Raw genomic sequence first — 14,698 nt, 5'->3', positions numbered from 1 at the left:
TGCTAAAGATTTCTTTAAGCAGATGCTAAGTGGGTAGCTGTGTGATAAAGGCTGGTGGAAACTGATATGTTAGTGATAGAAAGGGGTTCTTGGCAATTAGGATTTACTCTTTCAAGTTTCAGGTTTGAAGCTTAAGCTCCATAGATTTAGAGAAAGAAGGTCCTGATACCTGCCACAGCTCTAGTACCCTGGTCAAGATTCTCCTGGACCCATAGTCCAGGGTGAATAGAACAGTGACTGATATAAGGGAGAAGTGGGTGAATGGAGATCCTCTTCATACCCTAGCACCTAGAGTTACACTTTAATTTAACTCTGTCCATCCAGGCAAGGAGGAAATACTTTCTGCCCAGAGAAACTGGGCTGACAGATTGTTTCTTCTTTGAAAGAAAAATAAAAGAAATCTGATAATCGTATCCAGGAAACTTTTTCCCAAAAAATGCCATTTCAAAATATGTGGGAAAAATTTTTCCAAGGAGAGCATGTACAAATTTCTGTTGTGCATTCAAAGAGAATAAAATCTTAATACTGTATAATAAATAAAAGTAGCTAGCATTCAAATAGTTCTTTAGAGATGGTAAAATAATTTATATATGCTGTTTCATTTGATTCCCACAACAACTCTGCAATGTAGATGTTATTATGATCCCCATTTTATAGATGAAGAAACTAAGGAGAGAAGTTAAGTGACTTGTCCAGAGTCACAGAGCTAGTAAATGTCTGAGACAGGATGTGAATTCAGGTCTTTCTGTCTCCAAGTGTAGCACTCTATAGACTGGGCCACCTAACTTGCTGTATAACCCCTGGCAAGGAAATTATTTATCTTCTGATTCTGTCTGGGTATAGGTTTGGAAGTAGAATGTGAGGGACTACTCCCTCCTCTGGCCCCCACCTTTGGAATGTAGGTATTGTCAGTCAGGACCATCCACAGCTTTTCTCTTCTCACCAGATAATTACTGTCCCTAAGTCACCTCCTTGGACCTCATCTCTGCAGAGAATGTTTTCTGTCACATATACATGTGGGAAGGAGAAGGAAGAGTGAAAGAGATATTGTGACCCAAGGGCTCAGCTTTACTTAGGTAGAAAGAAATAGTGCTTTGGCTTGTTTTAGGCTTAGTCATATCCAGTTCAGTTCTGTCTTTTGGGAAAGTTTGAGAAACTTTTGTTAAAAAGTTTTTTTTTTTTTTAAAAAGGAATTTTTCCTCCATCTGCTCAGAGTCTTCACCTAGGATTAAACAAAACAAAATAAAACAAACAAAAACAAAACAAAGCACCCTAACATTTTAGATAGAGAGATCAGATGACTATCTCTTTCTCTGTACCAATTTCAGACATTGCATTTCTCTTTTTAACCATCTGATATTTATTTCAACTAGGGAGAATTATTTTAAAGTATCATTTAGATAGATAGAACATTTATTGAGCACTTGCTATTTGCTAGGCACTGTACTAAGCTTTGGGGATATGAATAGAAGAGGAAAATATAATCCTTACCCCTAAGGAGCTTACATTCTAATGTGAGAGGACAATACATAAAGGGGAATTAGAAAATGTGGGGCGGTACCCATGGCAGGAGGGAGGAGTAAGGTGTACATCAAAGAGCTAAAGTCCAGAGAATGAGGGATAAAGCCAGGAATATATTGAATGTGTCTTGAGCACCTCATGAAATGGTCATCCAAGCTAGAGAGTCATCAATCAGAAAAGAGGACCAGGAGGAAGAGCCATCTCCACATTGAGAAGGATGCAGGTAGGTAGGTGGAGAAGTCTGGAGAATGAGGCACAGGGCAGAAAAATAAGTAAAAAAAATCAGTTAAGTTTAGGATTCAACATATGCCTTCCTGTTAGGAGAAAGTGGAAGAGGGGAAAGCCTATGACCCATCTACATCAGTCCTCTTGTAAGAGAAAGATCAGTAATGATGGCATACATGGGGTACTGAAATGCCCTATTATCCAAAAAGGGCAAAGCGTGCTGATGCAGAGCTCCCAGAGGCAGCTCATTGACAGCTTCCTCTAACACCTGGCTTCTAGTCTTTAATATCCCACTCAAATATTTATCCCATGTCCTCATTTGTTTGAATCATGCATATCCCAGCGTCCCCTTCCAACATATCTATGCACCAACTCTCACAAGAGTCCCTCTGTCTCTCTCAAGGCTAGAAGAATACAACATTGTCTAACTGGGGATATATATGTAGGAACCCATATCCCTAGGAATTAACATAAAAAGCCTGCTCTACTCCAATATGCTAATTGACCTCTGCTCCAACACATGTGGGGAAGATCATAGACACACGGATTTAGACTTGAAATGGGACCTTGAGGTTTTCTAGTATGGATTTCTCATTTTATGGAGGAGGAAAGCAGGGCCCATAGATTTTAAGTAACTTGCCCTGGGTCACTCAGATGGTTAGTATGTTGATTCAGATAACTATCCATACATGCTTGCCCATCCTATGAAACTTATGTACATACATGGTTGCATGGTACAGTAGATTCCATTATTAAGTGATATCACATAAAGCTTATATTATTTCACACTAAGGTCACTTCCTTAGTTCAGCTAGGGGAAGTATACTCGTATTTTAGTTAATGACCAGTGAAACTTTCTTTTTGTTTGGTCTATGCCTGATTTCAAGGGTTTGAGGAACTCCTGGCATAGAAACTCCCTTCATCAATACAGATCAGCAATTCTTCTATCATTTAGTCTTAAAAATTTATCTGGAACTCTAAGAAGTTTGGTGGCATCTTCATGGTCACCCAGCCAGCATGAATCAGAAACAAGACATAAATTCTGGCATACCAGCCTCCAAAACCAAACCTCTGTCCATTCTGTCACACTATGTCACAAAAACAGACAAACAAACCCTGCAACAATTTCATGCTTGCCAATAAAATCAATGTAATATTTCATTAGTACTTCAACAGTTCAAGAATATTTGGTTTCATCAGGGTGAGAATGAGTCCTTACTCCACTTGCATAAACTGTAACTCCAGTATGACCTTAGGAGTTGGTTTTCTTGGCTATTTCCACATCAGGCCATTTGCAAATTGCCATGATTATTGGCTCCCTCCTCATCTTGAAACTTGGACTCTGTTGGACTCATGTAAGTGAGACTTTGCCTTATCTAGACTGGAAGCAGGTCTCCAGGCCACTTCCTGGACATTTTCACACCATTCTTTGATTGCATCTACCTATCCACCCTCTCACATTTTTAGTTCCTGTTTATATATTATCTTCCTTTATTAGAATGCAAGGTTCTTAAAGGCAAGGGATTTCTTGCATAGTTGTACAGCAAGCATAGTACCTGGAATATAGCAGATGCTTAATAAATACCCCCACCACTTATCTCCTGTTTTCTCTTTTTCTGTCTCTTTCTGCTTCTCTGTGTCTCTCTGTGCCTCTATCTCTGTCTCTCTTTCTCTCTCTGTCTCTGTCTCTCTCTCTCTCTCATCTATGGCAGCTAAGTGGCAGGGGATAGAGTTCCAGGCCTGGAGTCAGGAAGACTCGTCTTCTTGAGTTCAAATCTGACCTCATACACTTACTAGCTGTGTGGCCCTGGGCAAGTCACTTCCCCCTGTTTGCCTCAGTTTCCTCATCTGTAAAATGAGCTGGAGAAGGAAATGGCAAACCACTTCAGTATCTTTGCCAAGAAAATCCCAAAAGGGGTCACAAGGAGTCAGACATAACTGAAATGACTGAACGATAACACATACATATAAATGTATATATACATATACATACACAAACATTTTCACACATATATACATATATGTTCTATTATCTTTCTGTGTCTTTTTTAGAGAGCTGCCATGTCCAAAAGATTCATTAGTCTGTAGCTGACCTGGTGCTGAGCTGCCCTGAATTTAGCCAAGCTAATTCTTGGGTGACACACATACAATTCATCATGAAACTACTTGAAGTTCTTCCAGTGTAATGGGATCTTGCTGCTACTGATGCTGGCAGAATCTTCAGAAACTCAGGGGAATCATGGCAAGACAACAAAGTTGGAGTTTGAGGGAGGAGTTTAGAGGGTAAATACAGTGAAATGATGTCCAGCCTCTCACCATTTCACAGGGTTTGATGAAGTCATTATATGGGCTGCATGGCAGGTAGTTGCATGGTGACCCTTGGACTCTCTCCAACAATGCATGTATCTTGGACAGACAGTGCAAATGGACAATGAAGTGGACCCAGAACTGAATAATAGGCATAGAGTGGGCAGGGTGGCCTTTGGGAAATCACTGTTCTTGTAGTGCCCCAAGCTCTACCCAGGAACAAACGTCAATACATTTAACTCCAATATTTTTCTGAGGTCATGCAGCTCTGAGTCATGGGATATCACGATTTCCAAAGAATTGATACTGAGTGTCACCCAACAGGGCAATGGGGAGGTACATGGCGGTCATGAGCAAGCTATTGCACCTCAAGAACAAAGAGTTACATTGAGAAATGGCAGAAAGGATTTGTTTTTTTGAAGAGATCCTGGTAAGAAGAAGAAGAAAAATGTGAACAGGTCATATGGTATGACTCCCAAGCTCCATTGACTCCATTCACTTCCAAGAGGAGGAGAAGAGGTTACTCAGCACGTTAAGTGGACCCTCTCGTGTTGAATTTATCACAGGACAAGGACTAGAATTCAGAAAGGGCAGGTTTGGATGGGCCTCAGTTTGAATCAATGGGGAAAGTATGCACATCAGGGAGAACAGAGATCCATTGGAGTATTAGTTATAGCACAGCCACCATGTGTAGTAGAGTAAACTAATCACTCAACAAGCATTTATTAAGCACCTACTATGTGCAAACTGCTAGGTGTTGGGATACAAAGAAGAGGAATGAAATAATTTTTATTCTCTGGGAGTTTACATCCTAAGGGAAGATGGAGACAGTGGGATACGGTAACCTGAACAATGATTTTTGAGATCTGCATACCTTCATTTCCCTTCTGGTTCTACCGCTATTTCAGGATTATGGGATTTCAAGCCAGAAGGAATAATTAACACCAAAAACAGCAACAACAGCTAACATTAATGTGGCACCTGAGGTTTACAAAGCAATTTACATATGTCATCTCACTTGGTCCTAGCTTATTTAATTCAATTGGCTACATTTACTGGTGAGAAAATTGAGCCTTAGAGAGGTTAAGGGATTTGCCCAAGGCCCCACACAGGGAGTAAGTAGAAAAGCCTAAACCCAGATCCTATGACTCCTGGACCAGGCTCTTTCCCTCATGCCCTGCAGCCTCTTTTGCATGACATGGTGAAGGTAACATCACTTTGATAGAAGCTTCACCAGTTTCCTGTAAAATCAAGGATGGAATTTAAGCATCCCTATGATCCCTTCCATATCTGACATTTTGTGATATGGAGGAATGGAGAATTCTCATTCTATTGTGGAAAAACCTTCACCTCTGTTTTTTTTTTTGTTTGTTTGTCACATACATCAACCTTTCAGCAATTTTGAGAAGCATTTCTCTTTACTGTAGTTACAGTATGATCTCCCACTGTTTCCCAAAGGGAATCCTAATCATCCAGCTTCTTCCTTTTCTCCTCAACTCACCATACTTATCCCCACTGCCAAGCTTTCCTTCATGTTCTTCTGGAGCAGAATAGTCTCCCTTTTTTTGGTCCACTCAAGTCCTATCCAAGCTGTAGGAACTTCTTTCTTTCTCAGTCTCTTTTGCCTTAAATTCAAAGTCCTTTTACAGGCTCTCCTTTGGGTGCTTGGAAGTCCTTGCTTCTCACGGCCTAGAGGTGATCCTGGGCTCTCCAAGAATTGATCTGGCTGGCTTTATCCAACTGCAAAGGCCTCGTCTATGGCTTAGGAATGGACCAGCCAGGCTAAGTTCTCAGAAGCTAATTTTCAGATTGTTCATGGGGTGAGGGATTGATTAGCCAAAACATTTCAAAAATCCATCTATTAAGTCAAAGAGGTCATGGTTTATGTTGGCATAGGCAGGCTTCACCTTAGAGGAGTCATGGAGCCTTTAAGTATTTTTTTTCACTGACAAACCTATGTAGCGCTTTATATGTGTCACCTGATCTGAGCCTCATCACAACCTGCAAAGCAAGTGAAAGCATCCCTGTTTGATTGATGCAGAAGCAGCGGACCAAAGACATTCAGGTCTTTGTTCAGGGTGACACAGCCAGGAAGTGTCAGAAGCAGTACTTGAACCCAGGGCTTCTTGGCTCCAAGGCCAGTTAGCTCATGTGAATACATGAGAAGTATTGATGTGAAGCTTCTGTATACATCATCATATATGGCATATGTACATATATAAATATGAATGTATCCACATAGGCATAACACAGAAATACTTAAAGCAAATGGCTTATATGAGCATAGTTTCTATGCCTCCCTAGCTAGTTGAGGAATAAGCATTTATTAAGTGCTTGTTGTGTTTCAGGCTTTCTGCTAAATGATGGAGGTATAGAGAAAAGAAAAAAACCCAACCAACCAACCATGATATCTGTCCTCAAGGGTTCGTAGTCTAGTGGTGGAGACATGATGCAAATAGTTATGTGAATACATACATACATGCCTGTCTTTAACCTATGTGTATATATTATGTGCATATACATATACAGATGAGCGTGCATATATGTACATATACAACTATATATCAATATGCATGCATAAGTGCCTGTCTTTCACCTGTGTGTACATTATGTGTATATATACATGTGTGTGCATATATGTATACATGTATAGTTACAGATAGAGGTAGGTACATTCATATATATGTATATCTGTCTTTAACCTGTGTGCATATTATGTGTATATATGTATATGTATACATATATAGATGTAGATAGATAGATGGACACATACTTGCATGCATCCAAAGATTAAATAGCATGGAGTGTGAAAGGAATGGTTTGGGAAGGGCCCCTTGAAGACCGTGGGATTTGAGCTGAGTCATGGAGGAAGCCAGGAAAACCAAAGGATTAAGAGTAATCATTGATTAAGGTTGGTAAAGCAAATGTCCTCTTGGGTGTGTGGACCAATCCAATTTCTTTCTTTTCATTTATTTCTTTCTTATTTTTGTTGTTGGTTGTATTACTGTTAGTGACCCCTTTGTAAATGGAGAGAGATGCGTGGTGACCTTGTCTAGTGGGGTGGGGCAATCCTCTCTTCTGCCTTGGTCAGATCCCACCTGTAATGTTGTGATTGATCTGGCTGCCATATTGTAGGAAGGACTGATAAGTTGGAGAAATGCTAGAAACGGTCAATTGATATGGAAGGCCTTGAACTGTATGATGATCTATTGAAGATACATAGGGATGTTTAGCCCAGAAAAGATAGCCCAGCAGTACAGCAGTAGTGGGAGACAGCCACAAGGAGGTAAATGTAGCTCAATGCTGGGAAAGACCTGCTAACAGTGAGGGCTTTCTGCAAGAACAATGGGCTGGCTATGGAGGCTATGGGCTCCCCTCCTTTCAAGCAGATGCTGGAGGGCCCCCTTCTGTGACACTGCAGGAAGATTGTAGCTCAGGGGGAGACTGAACTTCGAGGCCTCCCAGAGATCCTTCTCTTCCTTTGTGGCAGGGCTAACCTCAGCAGCAAAACCAGCTGTTCAGGCTGCCCAGGAGTGTCCAAAGCCTTTTCCTTGGCCTGGCTTTGACATGGGCTGGGGTGAGTCACTCAGAAAGGAAACCGGTACTATCCATTTCCCAATGACATCAGAGACAGGAAGTCTCATGCAAATGCTCCTGTCCTCCTATGAATCAAGGAAAAAAATAAACCCGGGTTTTTGGGGAAAAAAGAAACAAAACTGACAGGAGCATCCCAGGGCAAGGAAACCAGGATCTACCCAAAAATCACCCTCCTATCCCCGCCTTTTTTCGTTTGTCTTATTCTCTAGTTCTTTTTTTTTTTAATATTGATATTTGTTTTCCTAATCACCAGAATTTCTCTCTGTATCCCTCCCATTCCCCTCAGTCATCCCTAATAACAAACAATGAATTTTTAAGAAAACAAATATCATCCTTGAAGTGGCAATGACCATCTTCAATTTCCCTCCTACATCCCTGGTCCCTGAACGTGAATTTTTTTTCTAAAGTTGAATTTTTAATGTGGCCATGATTTGTGTCTAAATGTCATAGATCATACAATTTAATGCTTTCAGTTACAAATTGGAAATGGAAGACAGGAAGGAAGGAAGGACAGGAAACAGGCATTTATTAAACAGCTACTATGTGCCAGGCACTGTGCTAAGCATTTTACAAATATTATCTTGTTTGGTCATCACAACAACTCTAGGAAGTAGATGATATTATTTTCCCCATTTTGCAGTTGATGAAACTGGGGCCAACAAAGGTTAGGTGGTTTGTCCACAGTCACACAGCTAGTAATTATCTGTGGCTAGATTTGAAGTCAGGTCTTTCTGACTCTAGTCCCAGCTCTCGGTCCACTATGGTGTCACCTGGTTGGTTAATGAAGAGAAATCTATGTATGAGCTTTAATTTAACCAAAGTGATTAGGCCTTTGAAGGCCTCAATGTCAATCCAAGTAGCCATCCTAAGAAACTAAGTTTATTCGTCAATGACCAATCAATAACTTAAGCACCTGCTGTATGGAAGGCATTGTGCTAGGAACTGGGGAGTACAAATGTAAAAATGAAACAATCCCTGCCCTCCAGGTGGTTATATTCTAGTAGGGGAAGACCAAATATACATGTGTCACTGTATACAAAAACATGTACACGTGTACAATACATGCAAGGGCAGTATTGCAGATGGCCCCAAACAACACCGCTCATGATGCTGACAAATACTTAGTTGTTGTTCATCCTTCATTTTCAAAGAAGACCCATGATGCTCTGAATTAGAAGTGACAGAAGGAGAAATAAACACACCAAGAATGACCTGTAAGGCTCTGAGGGGATAGGGACCCTTTCCTCTCAAATGTCTTAGTACCTGGGGCTATTCTAAGGCTGTGATGAAGCCACACCTCGTCACATGCCAATATCTTCCTCAGCTGTAAAATGAAGGGTTGGTCTAGTTGGCTTCTAGAGTCCTTTGCAGCTCTGAGTCTCTGATGTTATCACCATGTGGCACATCCTGTACTTTAGAATTACTGGTGTTCAATCAAGAACAAACACTTAGTAAGCCCTTTCTGTATACATAGGTATGGTATACATACCTATCTGTATATGGTATCTGTATACATAGGTAGGGACAGGTCAGGGGTGGGGGGGAGGAAACTAATATGAAAGTGAAAAACTTTGCCCTCAGGGACTTCCATTCAGTTTGTGGATATAACACATTTTTCAAATAAACAAATAGAAGAAAACATAGACAGGAAAACAATATGCCCTTATTAGACTGTGAGCTCCTTGAGATCTGACATTGATTTGGGTTAGTCTTAGTATCCCAGTATTTAGTACAGTGCCTGGTACACAGGGGTCCCTTGGTAAATGCTAGGTGACTAATTAATTGACTCATACTTTGAAGGAGGGTGTGAAGGAAAGAGAGAAACTCTCTCTCTCTTTTTTTTTTTTTTTTAGGCAATTGGGGTTAAGTGACTTGCCCAGTGTCACACAGCTAGTAAGTGTTAAGTGTTTGGTCTGAGGCTGAATTTGAACTCAGGTCCTCCTCACTTTGGGGCTGGTGCTCTATCCACTGTGCCACCTAGCTGCCCCAAAACTCTCTAGGCTGTTCCTTGAAAAAAGCTGACGATGAAGAGAAGGACACGTGGAGGGAGTGCAGTCCACAGAGAGATGGATGGCCTGGGAAAAGGCACAGACTCAGCTGAAGGGCTACTGAGTTCCAAGAATCTTTTTCATTGTGACACTGAGGTTTATAAAAAACCAAATATGAAATACATCTGTAAAGATGAATAGTACTGATTGTAAAGGGTTTACATGCCAATTAGAAGAGCTTGCTTTTTATCCTAATGGTAATAGGGAACCATTGGAATTTTTAAAGTAGAGGAACAACTTGGTCCAATCTGTACTTTAGGAAGATTCTTTTGGCAGCTTTGGAGAGGATGGATTGTAAAGGGAAGAAACTGGAAGCAGGGAAGTTATTACAGTAGTTCACGGGGAAGGGTCTGCACTAGCTTGATGACGCTCTAAGTGGAAAGTAGCTAGGGGAGCTATGCCCAGGATGTCGTGGAGGGAACGTCAATAAGAATTGAGAACTGATTGGGTGGGAGGAATAAGGAGAAGTCAAGTGTCAAACAGGTTCTTTATCTAGATAACTGGCAAGATGGTGGGACCCTCAACAGAACAGGGAATTCTGGAGGAGAGCTATGTTTAGGTGAGAGATGATGGGCTCTGGTTTGAAGTTGTCCTTCCCCAAGAAGTGGGTTGTTGAAAGTTATTATATACAAGGCACTGTACTAAACACCAGGGACACAAAAAGAGGCAAAAAAACAGTCCCTACCCTCAAGCAGCTTACAGTCTAATGGGGAAACCAACAAACCAAAATGGGCAAGCAAGCATATACAGAAACAATAGGAAATAATGGAGAAAAGGCACTAGAATTAAGAGGGGTTGAGAAAGGCTTCCTGCAGAAGGCAGGATTTTTGTTGTGATTTTTAAAAAGCCGGGAGGCAGAGATGAGAGGGAAGGACATTGTAAGGATGGGATACAACCAGACAAAATACCTGGGGCAGAGACATTGATTGTCTTGTTCATTGAGTAGCCAGGAGGCTAGTGTCATTGGATCAAAGAGTACATTCTGGGGAATAAGGTATAAGAAGGCCAGAAAGAAGGTGAGGGGATGTTATACCAAAAAACATTTTGTACTGGATCCTGTTAGCAAAAGAGATCTTTATTGAGTGGGGGTAGGGGTGACGTGGCCAGACCTGCACTTTAAAAAAAATAATAAAACCTCTCCAGAAAATGTCCTCCTCAACTCCCCCTCCCCCAAGAAAAAGAAGGGTGTGAGATCTGGGGCAGAGGTTTGTGTTGGACATCCCCCCCATCACAGTTTTGGAACTCCTCCCCTCCCAAACTCTTTTGAATCCACAAGCATGAATCCTAACCTTAACTCTACTTCTTATTGCCTGGTAACTAAAGTCCCGGAACACTTTACATCTACAAAATGCTTTCCCAAATATTATTTTGGGTTATTTATCTCTCACAATAAACCATCACAGAAAGCTAGATCACTAAATGATCTTAGAAAGCATTTAGTACAATACCTTTCTTGGATACATGAAGAGTTCAAGGCTCACACATGCAATTCAATTAAATTCAGTAAACATTTATTTGTTCTATGCCAGGGCAATGGATTAGGTTAGGAGTTGAGAATATAAATAAAAAAATCTAGTAGTGCATGTCCTCAAGGAACTTTCATTCTACCAGGAGATATACTATTCAAATAGTTCCTCTGGTCTCTAGTGGGACCCTCTGATAAAAATCCTGGATCACTCAAATAAACCAGGTCTCCTGGACACTTTAAAAAACAGAAAAAAAGAGAGAAAAATTTTCATTCCTCACATAGTACAAACATCTTAGATGCAGGTTTGGAGGCAGTGTGTGCAATGGATAGAACATTGAAATGGGTGTCAAAAAGACCTATGTTTAAATTCTTCTTCAGACACTTATTAGCTGTGACCCAAGTCACATCTCCTCTCTGGGCCTCCATTTCCTCATTTGTAAAATGAGGGAGTATGACTCAAATACTTTTAAGTTCCCTTTTGGATTTAAATCTAATATTCTATCATCATTCACATGGTTGTATGGGCTGAAACAAGGTAGGAGATATTCAAGCATGTTTTCAGAAATGATCCTCATAGGCCAATCCATGCCCATTACATATACAAAGTAATTTTAGGGTGGATGGAGTACTAGTAACTTGGGGGTAATTAGGAAATATCTCATGAAGGTGACTATAGTGAGATTTTTGTTCTAATCCTAAGCAACGTAAGCATTACATATATAGAACTGCTATATAGATAGTTTTAGTGATTATTGTAATCTTAGGTATAAATCATCCTAGATAGTTGCAGAAGTAGCCAGTAGTCAAGGGGTGGAATGTAGTGGGAATGCGTATATGAACTTAGCATGAGCAATTACATTTTGTTTTAAGTTTCCTTATTGTGATTAAGTAGTTGTTATATAAGTTGTTTTTCTATAATAAGATAAGCATTTCTATGATTTGGCAATTATGTGTGTGTGTCCCAAATCTAGTTTAAAAAAGTGACAAATGCTAATGATGTTAGGAAACTAAAGTTTTAATTGGTCCCTGTTATCATAAGCTTAGGCAATTGATCAACAAACAGAACATAGATGTAACTTGTAAACAATCTTAGCCAGAATTGTAAAAACCCAGCAGAGGCTCCAGCTATCAATCTGCTTTAGGTGGCCACAAGAACTGATTTCTATATTTCTCACACTTAGGGATTTGAGCATCCCATGTTCACTGGAGAGCAGTGCTGATTAAAGGAGACTTGCCAAGATGTCATCTTGTAGGGAGACACATGGCTTCTATCTGGAACTTTGTCATGACCACCAGCATGAGACACGGTAAACAGGACCTTTAGGAATTATGGTTGGTGGTTTGATCAAAGAGGGATTTATACTCATATTGCTGAATAGTTAATGAATGTTCTCTATTAATGAAGAAGGATTGGGGCAGCTGGGTGGTGCAGTGGATAGAGCACTGGCCCTGAAGTCAGGAGGACCTGAGTTCAAATCCAGCCTCAGACACATAAGACTTACTAGCTGTGTGACTCTGGGCAAGTCACTTGACCCCATTGCCTAGCCAAAAAAATAAAAATAAATAAAAATAAAGAAGGATTGCATGTATTGATGAGTGTTAAGTGTGATTTAGTGTTTCTGTTGTACTGGTCAGCATATGTAATGGTAAATTAGTCCCCCATGTACCATGTATTACAAATTGAGAGCCCCTAAACTATTTAAGAGGTTGGCAAAATAACCAATAATCAAAAGGCCAAAGGAATTGGGATTGATCAGTACAGGGAGGAAAAGAGTGCAACTAGATCCAGATTAGGGTGAAAATGAATCCCATGAAGTGATCACTCTTTTGAATTTGCACTATTTGAAGTTCTAATTGCAATATATGGTAATTGGTTCTAGTCCAATGGTAATATTCAATGAAAATATTTTTAAAATAGGTTGTTTTATGTTGTTAAAAAAATATAACACCAAATGATAAGAAACCTGTATTTCTGATTCAAGTTTATTACTAAGTAATAGAGTAATTATGGAAAGAAATTTATAAAAAAAGAAAAATTACTGAATATTTCATGTAAAGATAAGCTTACACTGATATTATGACGAAAATATCATTATTTTCATTTTAAATAGTTTAGCCCTATAGACTGAGCTATCTTCTATTTCATTATATATTCATATATATGATGATAGGTACAAAGAGCTCTAGCCATGTCTAGGCAAATTTATGGGCTCACATTCTCATATAATGAACCAAGTATAGTTGGATAAACTGGGAGATTATTTAAATTGGTAATGATTTAAACCAATAGTATTGTTGTTTTTGCAATATTTTTTTTCAACAGCTTGGCTAAAACAACTTGAAAACTAGTCTGATCATAGAACTTGAAATTGGCAGTTGCAGCCTCTCGAAGTACAAGGACTTTGGGACTGATAAAAAAGCAATGATCTTCATTCAAAATCCTCTTCTGTGTTACCTACTTTAGTAATATTAAGTGATCCTTAGAAACTTTAAATTCAGGTTGAGGTTTTTTTTTTCTTTTAGTGATGTAAGTTCTAGACGGCATCATTTTCTAGAAAAAAAGCCCATTTCATCCACATGAAAAACTTATCAATCAGTGTATCCACATTTTCCAATTATTTTCTCCAAAACATCAGGATATTTTGTTGCCTCATTTTTATCTGGACTGGCAGCCTCTCTAGTAATTTTAACATTTTGTAATTGAACTTAATTTTTAAAGTAATCAAACCAATCAATGCTTGCATTAAAAATTTCTTCATGATCCATTTCATTTCCATTGTCTTTTGCTGCCTTAAATAAACTTGAAACCTTGGTCTGAATGGCTGCTCTGCAAAGAGAAATGCACTTTGTAGTGGCATTCTTCAATCTACACATCTAAAAGATGTTCCATTTCTATCATTGAAATACTATTCTTTGTGGTTGTTTTCCAACCACAAAAAAAAAAAATGATGCAACTTTGCCTTTTTTTTTTAAAAAAAATTTCACCTGTGAATTTAAAATCCTCCATACCATAGATTTAGGCATTCCAACATCTCATTCTATTTTAGTTAGTATGAGCATGTTCATGACATTCAATTATATCAAATTTTTGCTCTTATGTGACAACAAACCTCTTCTTTTTTGAGATGACACTGTTACCATAAGAATCACTCTTCCTTTTGTCCACTTTGTTAAGAATTCTTTAAAAAGATTCTTTAATAACATTACTGTTGGCAATATGGCAGTAATAACAATACATCATATACACAGGTAACAATTGGCAAGTGCAGAATGAGACAAAAACCTTTGACTAGCTCACAAATACTTCATTAATTAAATTTTGATTTGCATTAAATGTGAGCTAGTATCATTTTATACTTCTTACTAAATCCATTTTATGTTATTCAAATTTGTGTTAATTATGACCTGGCTGTATCAGATAATTCAAATTTAGTACATTTCAACAAAAATTTATTAAATCCTCAAACACCATGTTTAAGACACTGTTCTAGGCATTGGGCTTATAGAGATGGAAATGAGATAGGCCTTGCCC

The sequence above is a fragment of the Vombatus ursinus genome, unplaced genomic scaffold (genome assembly GCF_900497805.2).
Source record: "Vombatus ursinus unplaced genomic scaffold, bare-nosed wombat genome assembly UNPS02006874.1, whole genome shotgun sequence".
NCBI lineage: Eukaryota > Metazoa > Chordata > Mammalia > Diprotodontia > Vombatidae > Vombatus > Vombatus ursinus.
The sequence above is the reverse complement of the archived record's forward strand: the minus strand, read 5'-3'. Positions refer to the sequence as shown.